A 13,533-nucleotide genomic window follows, 5' to 3' on the forward strand; every position below is an offset into this window, starting at 1 on the left:
ACATAGTGTACCGATGCACCATTGAGAGTGCACCGATGCACCCACCCTCCCACCAATGATCCCCAACGTTCAGAAGTGATCCAAGGTGTATTTAAACAAGCTTAGAAGCCATTGATCAACAACAATTGTGAGGGAAACAAAGAGAAAACCTTAAACATCAAGTTTGAGCAATTCAAGCCTATTTTCATTCAATAATCATTTTTGCTTTCAAGAACACTACTTGTACTCAATTGTATTCATTCTTGAATGTTCTTTCTTTGTTCTAGAATTGTGCAAACATATTGCCTAGTGAGGTTTTTCTGTAAGTTTGCAAAATTTGTATTCTTCTCTTTGGGAGAGAGTGTTCTCAAGAATTTGGGGTATAATTCTTGAGAGAGTTGTAAGGTTACTCTTTGTCCTCAAAAGAAAGAACAAATTAGTGAATTTGTTGGAAAATCCTTAGTGTGGATAGCTAAGCTAGTGGACGTAGACTTTGGTTGAGAAAGTGAACCACTATAAATCGTTGCGCAAATATTTTCAATTTTCTACAAAAGCTTCCACCAAAATTTTTATTGCCAATTCACCCCCTCTTGGTCGATTTGTCGATCGATTAACTCAACAATTGGTATCATAGCCTCACTCATTTGAAGGTTTAATCGCCACTTGATTGGATTCGAGAAGAGTTATATCGATATTCAAGTCATCAATGACCTCCACTTCGAACGTCGACTTTGGTCTTGATTCAATGCCCGTCAACAAGCCTCCTTTTTTCAATGGAGCTAATTATTCTTATTAGAAGAATAGAATGAGGTATTTCATTCAATCAAGTGACATGGGAGCATAAAATATCATAGAATACGGATACATCATACCTTCCACTCATTCAAGATTGTGGAGTGAAAGAGAGGCAAGAATGTTCCAGCTCAACTCATCCATATTATATTTTGTGCTCTTAGACCAGATGAATACGGGAGAGTTTATCTTGTACAACCGCCAAGGAGATATGGGATAAACTACAAGTCACTCATGAAGGCACAAACGAGGAAGAATCTAAAATTAGTCTTCTAACTCATAGCTATGAAAATTTCAGGATGAAACCGGTTGAAGACATCAAAGCTATGACGGATAGATTTTCCGTGATTGTCAATGGTCTCAAATCATATGAAGAAATTGTTCCAAACGATAAGCTTGTAAGAAAGTTAGTTTACTCCCTTCCAAAATCTTAGTAATCAAAGAAGACGGCGATAATCTAGGCTAAAAACTTAAAATCTTTGACCCTCGATGAGCTAATTGGTTCTCTTCTCATGCATGAAATAATTCTTCAAGATGAGGTAGACCTCAAAAACATGGATGAGACAAAGAAAGAGACGGAGAATAAGAAGAACATTCAAGTTTCTCTTAAATCCATAAAAGATGAGAGTGATTCAGATGAAGATGATGATGACGAGGAAATGGCATTTTTTGCCAAGCGGTTCAGAAAATTAATGAAGCCCAACAGAGGAAGAAAATTCAAACGAAATGAAGGCTTCAAAAATGAACCAAAGGAAAAAGACCCTATCATTTGCTACGAATGCAAAAAGTCGGGTCATATCAAGTACGATTTCCCACAACTGAAGAAGAAGGGTCAATCGAAGAAAAAACACAAGGCACACGTGGCTACATGGAGCGATGAAGAAGCTTCTGATGAAGAGGAACAAGAAGTAGCAAACTTGTGCTTGATGGCCATCGAGGAAAGCTCTCAGGTAACCTCTAACTCATCCAATTTTGAAGATTATTCTTTTGATGAGCTGTTAGAGGAATATATTGGGTTGACTTCGGATTATGAGAAATTATTTTTAAAATATAAAAATGATATTTCAAAATTGAAAAATGAAAATAATCTCAACAATTTTGGGCCCAATACCCTAGAAAAATTCCCTCTATAAATACCTAAGGTACCCTGCGTTTAAAAGAGGCTTTGAGGAGCTTTTGGAAGGTTACCTAAGAGAGAAAGGCAGCTACACATTCTTCATTTTCTTCCTCCTTTTCACCATTTTTTCATGGTGTCGTTCATAGCTGAGCTTCAAGGAGGTAGAAGCTAAACTTCGAGAGAGGCTAGCTTGCTAAGGTGGTGCATGGCAGTGGAGCTAAGGGAGTCGAAAACAACTCATTGGGTGTTTTCTTCTCCTTGTGCTTATTTTTTTTATCTATTTGGGATTTTACTAAACTTGAATGATCTTGGATGAACTTAGCCACACCATGTATTACCTATTTGGTTTTGGATTTGTGTTGGATGATTTTATTTTATGTTAATAGATGGTTTGATGTTTTTATGTTCAAATGTTCTTTTTAACACTATTTTTATCTTTATGCATTGTAGCATTGTAATAGTTTTTGAGAGATTTTCGTTTGTTGTAATAAAATATGCTTAGTATTGTAAGGACTTTTGAGAGATTTCCATTTTCTAAGTATCGAGAGAGCTAGGTTAAATCAGTATGAGCAAGGAAGCCAAACTGGGATGGGGAGGTTCTAACCCACCTTATAGATAAGGAGAGGGTTTCATTTGACTAAAAGGGATATAACTTAATTGATAGACTAGTGTTGTAGTTTACGCTAAGAGGTATTGTCGTGGCATTAATTTTATCAAGTTCCCTGCTAAAGAGAGTTTAGGAGCATTTTTAGCAAATCATGTTGGGCAGCACACTCATAGGAGCAAAAATCATCTGCAACATAGAATAAGTTTTCCATAGCAAATCCATGCCAGTTACCTCTAGAAATGCTTGATTGTGTGAGGTTGTAAATCTTATCTTATTTCCCAACGTTCAATTTATTTTTCCTGCTTTAGCATACTTTTTATTTTACTTAAATTCTTGCCTCAATATAGTTTTACATTTTCAGTCATTTTCACTCCACTCCACTCCATTCTTGCCACAACATTCCATCACCCTTTATATATATCATCTGCCACAACTATACTTTCATTTGTTTATACCATCGTAAATATATATTTAGGTTTAATCGTGACAACTTTTGTTTTCTATAGCTTAGTTGCAAAATACCTCCAATCCCTTTGGAGATAATACTCCCTCACTGCTGTATTACTTGCATCGATTGTTTATACTTGTAGAGAATTGCATGCTATAGCACAATATAATTACACTCGATCACTTGGTAGCTTTCCTTGCACATGATTATTGAGAGTTACCATTTGTTCCATCTGATTCTCTAGAGCCCTTGACGGTACTGATTGGCTCGCCATGTATTCTTTCATCAAAGCTTCAAGAGATGATAAAGTTAAAGTTTGGGTTAAAGATTATCCTTGATAAGTTTACCTTTGTTGTGGCTGAGCAATTGGATGTTGTGCTTGTAGTTGTGGCATTGGTTGTTGTTGATTATAATGTTACTGCTGGTAATGTTGTTGTTGTGGATTGGTTACATTCTGACTTTTCCAAGAAGGATTGGGATGATTCCTGAAATTGACATTATATGTGTTTTCAAAAGTATTTCCATTCCTTTGATAATTCTGTACGTAGTAGATAGACAATAAATTTTTGAGACATTCATCAAATCAATACTAAAATATGAGATGCCATAGGGTTGAAAGCTTTAGAATCTACTACTACAGCGACGTCAGCCAAACATATTTCTCGTATTAGGGTATTGACAATCATTAGTTCAGATCCTCTCAATAATATCATAAGCATCATTAGATGTCTTATCTAATAAATCTTCGTTCGCTGAAGCATCGACCACCATATGAGTGTGTAAGTTTAACCCATTGTAAAATATCTTCATTTGCGTCTAATGTGGGAACCCATGCATAGGACACTTCTGCAACAAATCCTTGAATCTTTCCCATACTTCATAAAAGCTTTCATCCTCTATTTTCTTGAATAAAATTAGATCATGTCAAAGTTTGGCATTCATGTTTGGCGGGTTAAATCGTAACAGAAACTTATGCACTAACTCATTCCAGGATGTTATAGCATTTGATGGCAGTGAACTCAACAAAGCTCTTGATTTATCACGCAGTGATTAAGTAAATAGCTTCAGCTTCAGTGTCTCCTCTAGAACACCTTGTTGAATAAACGAGTCGTAAACATCTATGAACACTCTCAAATGAGCCTTAGGATCTTCAGTAACAGACCCTCTATACTGTCCCATCGATTGTAACATTTGGAACATGATCGGCTTTAACTCGAAGTTTACAACATTAATCATTGGCCTCACTATGCCTGGATGCAGATCATCTAGCGTCAACACTACATGCTTACAAATACAGTGATCATGATCATCAATGTTATGAAATGGTTGTCTTGCTCTAATGCCAGCGGGCAACTCACTATTCTTTCCATTTTGCAACGGGGGTAAAACACTATTCCCTCATTCAGTTATAGTTGTTATGTTCTTTGTGGCTTTACAGTAAAATATCTCTTAAAAGTCCTTTCAATTTCTGGATCAAATGACTCTAATTATTTATTGCTTTGGGGCATACACTAGAAGAAATGTAAACTATAAAGTACCTACAAAAGAAAATAACAAATTAAGCAAAATAAAGAAAACTCTAAAACAAACAAATGCTCACCAATAATGGCGCAAGAAACTTAATTCTTGGTAAAATGCTTCAACTTAAGTGCAAGTGTACACAAATGCCCAAGTATTAAGTGGTAGCTCAAATAGATATGGGTATCATATCCACGGGGAGAAAAATGTTCTTCATCAGAGTTTAAACATTAAAGAATGATGGGTATGAAAAATATGCTAAATAAAGGATGTAAAAATCAAGGTAAGAGACACCATGTCTTGCTACAGCAGTACAGAGAACATTAAGTCAACTATCAAAACACAAGGAATGATATTATGAAAATCTCATTTTAAGTAAACAAAGTGTACTTGTTGCGTGTTGTGAGTATTATATATTAGACGCAATTTATGTGCAAGTATACACAATCACACAAGTAATAAAGTGAGGAGTGAGTATCGAATCCATAGGGATTGGAAGGATCTTGAGTAAAGTTTATACATTATTCTAAAGTAACTAAGTATAGCTAATGGAATTCACAAATGATTATATCGAGGTAAATGAAATGTGTATGTATGGTGGAAGGATGGTAAAGTGAATGAGTAACAAATGGAAATGTCACGGGGAGATGATACTTTATGTCATGGCAAAATAGATGGAAATGTCATGGCAAAGGAAATGTTTGCAATGTAGGCAAGTGAAAATGTCAAGGCAAAACAGAATGTAAGCACGATAATTAAGTAAAATGACTTGGTAATCCTCAAATGGTAGGCTATTACGGGAATGAATGATGGGGTAACTTAGGAAACTTAAATCTTATCTTTTAGGGTGATCTAACCTTCTAATGCCTTACTTTTTTGACGGAGTTTGCAAAAAGTATTCTACGATATTTCTAGTCAAATAATCTAACAGAATAGGATGCCATGGCATCTCCCCTCGGCCTGAGTAGTGACACACTAAACCATTGATTACGTTTTACCCCTCTTACTCGTTGAAATCCTAGCTTAGTTTCTCTCGAATACTAAGGGATTAGGTTCTAGTAATTAACTACAACCCATTGCTTCTTCCAATCTTACTTTAGTTTCTTTTGAATACTAAATAATTAGTAACTACGTTTCTCTCAAACACTTAGTCTTCTACATAAAAAATGGACACTCTCATGCCTCTTACAATCTTAAGAGATTAAGAACTCATAAGCAAAATGAGTAATAAGCAGAAGAAAACAACAATCATCAATTCAAAATAAAGATCAAGTATCCATCATGAGCCCCACCACATAAAGTTTAGTTCATGGTGGGGTTTGAATAATCCATGAAATAATCCATGAGATTCATCTGTTCTTTACAACCAGAAGATAATGAATAAAAAAAGCAAAAGGGTGGAGGAAAATCTTCCAACGCGTACTGTCGAAGCTTCCTTGGCGATCCTGAATAACTTTAGTGATGCTAGCTCCTCTCAGATTCCATACTCACAATTCCCTCAAGCTCACCAATAGAGGAACGCCACGGAAGGGATAATAAAAAGAATAAGAAAACTAAGAAAAGTTTCAGCTCACCAAACTCCCAAAATGAGATAATGAAAAGGATGATGATAGATCCTTTTTTCCAATTGCCTTCATATTCTATAAATATCCAAGGAATGCACTTAGGGTTATGTACCAAATTTCCCATAGTACGTTAGGACCATTCCCTCCATGTGAATGTGAGTACAATAGGTTATAGTTGGCTCTTTTTAGGTGGTTAGCTGCAACAAACATGGGCTGAAAATATAATTTTCATTTGTGAAAATGTCTTCTTTATCTTTTTCCGTGCCCAAAAATAACAAGGCATTGCATTCTGCTCCACCAACTTGTTATGCCACGGCATCTTTCTTCTCACACATTTTCTCCTTACATCTTGCAAATAAAAAAAACAACCAAACCTTCCCCATAACATAGCACTTTCACAAACAAAATGGCAAGGTAAAACACACCTACTAAATGCAACTACATGATTCTAAATGCATCTAAAATGAACCTATATACGCCTTTAGACAATCAATAACTTAAGTGAAAAGGCCTTAAATATATCCTTTTTACGGATTTATCAATACTACATATGTGATTAGAAATGATTAAAACTCTTTGAACTACTCTAATCACTTTTATTTATTAAAGGTTCCAAAGTATTAACAAAGCTAATCGATTGGATGTATGCTTTTCAACACACACATTGCTAAAGCAATACTAACGTTATCAAAAGTGCATAGCAAATCAATCAAATCTATTTCTAGAAAATAACTGAAAATACCATACATTTAATCATTAGAATTTCTACTAATAATCATGAAGCAATAAGCACATAAAAGTAGTATAAAAAAGAAACATAAAATATCATCCATAAAGTTAAAACATCCAATTCACTCCCTCTCTCAATAGAAGGCTTTGAATGGTGATCTACTAACTGTTGATGCCACTCAACGTGCTCTCTTTATGGTGCAATAATCTCTTATATAGGGCTTAAGCTTCTATGGCATCTGAAAGATTAACGTGGAAAATGGGTACTTTCTAATGGCTTCCCATCTTCACACTTTTTAAGCTTGCAAGTACTCCCATTTATAGCTTTGAGGAGATTTTTATCCTCCAATGAAATCCTTCCATGTTTCAGGTGGTTTCCATCCCATTGATATGTTAGAGTATGCCCAAAGATCAATCATATGATGATTGTAATAATACTTTTATTTGCCGATTTTATTAAATAAAGGCATTGTCACTATTATTTTCAGTTATATATATGTGTTTAACATAAACTAGAAGATAATAAAGTCCACATAATGACATAATTGTTATTATTAAAAGATCCCTAGTCAAGTATTATTATGGTCATGGACAATAATAATACGCTTAACACTAACATGTTATTGATTGATGACAACGAGTTGTCATTGACATAGAGATGTCAGAATTGATACATGATTATATTGTTAGAGAACAATGTATTGGATTGACCCACCATGAGCATATGTCTTGGATTATTATGTGACAGTCATAATATTGCTCATGGTGATGTCTATATGTATGATCCTCAGACTTGAGATCAATACTATCCCAACATATATTGTTGTATGTTTTGATACAGCTAAACAAGCTTCGTAACTGGTTGCTCTATAAAGACTGTTATTGAATATATCTCAATATATGTAGTGGGTGTGTATGATTAAGATAGGATATGTCCTTCCTACATAATAGGAAATATATCACAGGCCACTTGATTGAGTAAGACTAGAAATGCATGGCCATGCTCGAATAAGTTGATATGAGATATCATAAACTATTCGTTAATTAAAGTCTACTCTAGAAATCAAGAAACAATAAATGGGCTATACAAGTGTGATTATTCCAAGACTTGTGCCTATTCTAGATATAAAGGACATAAGGATATAATACATAAAAGAGTTAATCACCAAGATGATATGTCAAATCATATTTTCTTGTAACTTAGGTGACAATGATATATTGCTAGATGTCACTCATTGTATGTAATATCAGAATTGTTCTAATAATTACTTCTAATGTTACAAGAACCTACAGGGTCACACCCTAAGATTGAAACGATCAAAGATGTACTATTTGTTGTATGTTACTAAAATATATCTAGAGTTAATTAAGTATATATTTTAATAATCCTGAATATTTAATTTCAATTAATTAAATATAGATTTAATTAATTTGAAATAATAAAATCCCTGATATGATTAGGGTAACTTGGATATAAAAGGATTATTAAATTTCAATTAATTAAATATAGATTTAATTAATTTTAAATAATAAAAACCCTAATATGACTAGGGTAACTTGGCTATAAAAGGGTGTGTTAGGTCTAGCAGCCGTTTTTGTGAGAACACAAACAAAACTTTCAGCTACTTTCTCTCAAAACTGTTTTGGGGGAAAACAAAATTGCACTCAATCGGGTGAACTGAGTAGAGGCTGAGACGTGATTTCGTGGAGGCTTACGATTCGAACCGATCTACACCACCAGAATTCACTACTTTCCTTGTTGTTTTTCAAGGAACCCGCTGTAAGTATTCGCATCTCTTCCTCCCGATTTCAGTTTTTCGTACTTGGATCGCTGGTGAGGCCGTCGAGTTTTGTTTCCGCTGCGCCATGGGGTGCGCCGACGGTCCCAATAGTGGTATCAGAGCCACTTGTACGATCTGGATTTGGGTTAAATTTTTTGTTGATGCGATATGTATGAGATGCATGTTCTAGATCTATCGATTTTGGTAAATATGCTGATATTATTGTACGAATCGATAACCACAACGATTAATATATTAATTTATTAAAATGTTTTACAATTGATTTGTTGCTGGATGATCTATGGGAGTGCGATAGCAGATCGCGTTTGGAAGTGGAACAATGGTTGTTCCGATGCAGAAAACCTTGGGGATTGAAAATCCCAAAAGCACGATTATGTTGATAATTGTTATCAAATCATGAAGTTTTTCCATGGAAACAGAAGTACTGTTTTCCATGAAAACCTTCGGGATTGAAAATCCCAAAAGCCCCTTGACCCCACAAAGGGCTTCGCCCATTGACCCTCATTAGCAGTACAAATTGAAGACCCATATTAATATTTTTAACAATCAAATATATATGATATGTTTGTTTTGCACAGTGTTTGATATGCATGGTTATAGCCCTTGTTCAATTTACAATGATTTATTTTGAAATACGGTCTACGAGTCGTGCCTTTCTATATCTCTGTTGTATTTATCTTCTCATCTTACTCCCTCGTATGTAAAACGAGTTTCTTTTAAAATTTTAATCCTATGAAGAATCACAAGGAGCAGAAGAATGGCGAGAAGATGCCTAGAGAGAAGTCTTAGGCTTTAGAGTTCTTGGTTCTCCCATTGGCTTGGGATGGGCCACCTTAGTCATTGTTTTAGGCTATAACCATTTCATCTTATTTATTGCTATATTTGTTATGTATGCAATGCATCAAATGATAAAATAAGAATAAATATTGATGAGATCAATAAGGGCCTAATATTAAAATGAACAATGATGAGATAATTACGTAAATCCCTCTTTATAATCTAAGTTAACTTAACCGTCCAGTGTGGGCTTTGCCAAAGCAATGGAACATAAATCTATCTTGGTTAAACGTGAAGAATAAGTAAGTGATATTCACCGGTTGAAATATTGGTAATAACTTAACTAGGTTATTCTAATAGGATTAGAAACCTAGAGGTTAAATATTTGGATAAGTCATGAGATGACTTGAACAAAAGTTGTTCACCAAAATGAGGAGTTACATGAGATGTAACTAGTCAAGTGTTATTTACCTAAATAATCATTATCCTAAAAGAAAAGCCAAAGATGATTTAGGAAATTGATGTATTATGGATCCTCACCCACTAGAAAAATATTTGTTGAATTTTTCTGAAATTAAAACAAAGAGGGTTTTTAATTTTGAATAAAATAGTGGGAGTAATTTGTAAATAAAGTCATATTTATAAATTTTAATTCAGTAAATTTACTTACTTTAATATTTCCATTGTTGTAGATTTAATGGCAAACAACACTTTATCACTGCGGTCACTCCTTGAGAAGGATAAACTTAATGGCATAAACTTCCTTGACTGGTTTCGTAATTTGAGAATTGTTCTCAAACAGGAAAGGAATGAATATGTCATTGAGGAACTTGTTCCTGAAGAACCGGCAGCTAATGCTTCAAAAGCTGACAAAGATAAATTCAATAAACATATGGATGATATGTTAGATGTTGGATGTCTAATGCTTGCCACCATGACTCCTAAGCTTTAGAAGCAACATGAGGACATGGTTGCATATGAGATGATTCAAAATCTCAAAGAAATATATGAAGGACAGGCACGTCAAGAGAGGTATGAGACCTCTAAAGCTCTATTTCAATGCAAAATGGCATAGGGAACTCCTGTAGGAGCTCATGTCATCAAGATGATGAGCTACATCCAAACGTTGGAAAAACTGGGATTTCCTCTCAAAGATGAATTGGCTACCGATGTTATCCTGCAATCGTTGCCAGATAGCTTTAGCCAATTTGTTCTTAATTTCAATATGAACGAAATTAACAAGACTTTGCCACAGTTACTTGGCATGTTACGAACTGCTGAAAGTAACATGAAAAAGGTTGGACCTAAGCCCATTCTGATGGTCCACAAGGACAAAGGAAAGGGAAAGAAAAAGATAATGGCAAAGTCTAAGGGCAATGGTAAGACCAAACCAAAAGGGAAAAATGCATTGATACCCAAAGGGGGAGTTAGCAAAGAAGGAAAATGTTTCCATTGCGATAAGATCAGACACTATAAGAGAAACTGCCCTGTTTACCTTGAAGAGGTCAAGAAGGCAAAAGCAAATGGAACGTTTTTTCAGGTATTTATATTATTGATGTTAATTTGTCAACATCTACTTCTTGGGTATTGGATACCGGTTGTGGTTCTCATATTTGTAGTTCTATACAGGGACTGTAAAAGAGAAGGAATCTGGCTAAAGGAGACGTGGACCTACGAGTGGGAAATGGAGCAAGAGTTGCGGCATTAGCTATAGGGACATATGTTTTATCTTTGCCTAGTAGACTTGATTTAAATTTAGAGGATTGTTATTATGTGCCTAGTTTGACTAAGAACATTATTTCTATTTCTTGTTTGGACAAGATTGGTTTTGAGATTATTATTAAGAATAATTGTTGTTCTTTTTATCTCGATAGTGTTTTTTATGGTTCGGCACAATTGGTTAATAGTCTCTATATTTTGGATCAAGAAAACACCATTTATAACATAATACTAAGAGATCAAAAACAAATGACTCAAATCAAACTTATCTTTGGCATTGTCGTTTAGGCCATATAAGTGAGAAACGCATATCAAAACTCCATAAAGATGGATTCTTAGATTCATTTGTTTTCAAACAATATGATGTATGTGAATCTTGCTTGTTGGGAAAAATGACTAAAGCTCCTTTTAATAGTAAAGGTGAGCGAGCAAGTGATTTATTGGGGTTAATACATAGCGATGTATGTGGACCAATGAATACACAAGCCAAAAGTGGATTCCATTACTTCATTACTTTTATCGATGACTTCAGTCGGTATGGGTATATTTATCTTATGCGCCATAAATCTGAAGCACTTAAAAAGTTTAAGGAATTTAAAAATGAAGTACAAAATCAACTAGGCAAGAGTATTAAGGCACTTCGATCAGATCAAGGTGGAGAATACTTAAGCATAGAGTTTGATGAACTCCTAAAAGAATGTTGGATTATCTCACAGCTTACACCACCTGGTACACCACAGTGGAATGGAGTTTCTGAAAGAAGGAATCGAACACTGTTAGACATGGTTCGATCAATGATGAGTCATAGTGATCTTTCGACTTCTTTTTGGGGACATGCACTTGAAACATCCACTTTCACACTAAATTGTGTTCCATCTAAATCGGTTCAAAAGACACCATACGAGATATGGACCGGGAAACGTCTCAGTATGTCTTTTATGAAGATTTGGGGTTGTGAAGCTTATATAAAACATCAGATGTCTACAAAGCTCGAACTTAAATCTCATAAGTGTATATTTGTTGGATATCCTAAAGAAACTAAGGGATACTATTTCTTCAACCCTAACGAGAACAAAGTGTTTGTTGCTCAAACATGAGTTTTTCTCGAAAGAGAATTTCTCTCAAAGAAAGGGAAGGGTAGAAATATTGAACTTGGAGAAGTTCAAGAGCAACAGATAAATGAACCTGAAGTTGAGCATGTTTCACAAGTTGTTGAGGAGCATTCAACAGATTTAGAAACACAATCATTGCGTAGATCCACAAGAGAACATCGTGCACCTGAGAGATTTGGATTTCTCGTTACGACACATGGAGATGTTCTTCTTATGGATCAAGATGAGCCCAGGACTTATCAAGAGGCAGTGTCTAGCCTAGACTCTGAGAAATGGCTTTAAGCCATGAGATCTGAGATGGATTCCATGTCAGTAAACCAAGTATGGACTTTGGTTGAACCACTTGAAGGGGTCAAAACTATAGGGTGTAAATGGGTTTTTAAGAAGAAAACTGACATAGATGGTAATGTACAAACATACAAGGGGCGATTAGTCGCTAAAGGTTTTCGACAAATTCATGGTGTAGACTATGACGAAACATTCTCCCCTGTAGCTATGTTTAAGTCTATCCAGATCTTTCTCGCAATAGCTGCATTCCATGATTATAAAATTTGGAAAATGGACATCAAAACCGCTTTCCTTAATGGAAAACTTGAAGAGGATGTGTATATGACACAACCAGAAGGTTTTGTCTTTCCAGGAAATACTGGAAAGGTTTGTAAGCTACAGAGGTCTATTTATGGACTAAAGCAAGCTTCTCGAAGCTGGAATCTTCGTTTCAATGATGAAATCAAAGAGTTTGGTTTTATCAGAAATGAAGATGAGCCTTGTGTTTATAAGAAAGCTAGTGGGAGCATTGTTTCTTTCCTAATCTTGTATGTAGACGACATACTCATCATAGGAAATGATATACCTACTTTACAGTCTGTTAAGACTTGGTTAATTTGTTGTTTTTCTATGAAAGATTTGGGTGAGGCAGCGTATATCTTAGGAGTTAAGATCTATAGAGATAGATCAAGACGACTTCTAGGTCTAAGTCAAAGTACATATATAGACAAAGTGCTGAAAAGGTTCAGTATGGAAGAATCCAAGAAAGGATTTTTGCCTATGAGACATGGCATTTCTCTTTCGAAGAAAATATGTCCTTCAACTCCACAAGAAAGAGAACAGATGAATAAGATTCCATATGCTTCAGCTATTGGTTCTATCATGTATGCCATGATATGTACTCGACCAGATGTATCGTATGCTTTAAGCATGACAAGTCGGTATCAAGTGAACCCTGGTGAAAATCATTTGGTTGCGGTTAAAAATATCCTTAAGTACTTAAGAAGAACTAAGGATAAATTTCTTGTCTATGGAGGAGAGGAAGAGCTTTGTATAAAAGGTTATACTGATGCCAGCTTCCAAACTGACAAGGATGACTCA

The 13,533-nt window shown here is 35.0% G+C and overlaps 1 non-coding gene across 1 annotated transcript; it reads left to right on the forward strand.

Annotated features, from left to right (window-relative positions):
• Positions 1-3,769: 3,769 nt before the first annotated feature.
• On the forward strand, positions 3,770-3,876 carry LOC120177853. Its single transcript, XR_005521476.1, has one exon. It is a non-coding gene; the product is annotated as a small nucleolar RNA R71 (small nucleolar RNA).
• The last annotated feature ends 9,657 nt before the right edge of the window (positions 3,877-13,533 follow it).

The sequence above is a fragment of the Hibiscus syriacus genome, unplaced genomic scaffold (genome assembly GCF_006381635.1).
Source record: "Hibiscus syriacus cultivar Baekdansim isolate YM2019G1 unplaced genomic scaffold, ASM638163v2 tig00003454_pilon, whole genome shotgun sequence".
Classification (NCBI taxonomy): Eukaryota; Viridiplantae; Streptophyta; class Magnoliopsida; order Malvales; family Malvaceae; genus Hibiscus; species Hibiscus syriacus.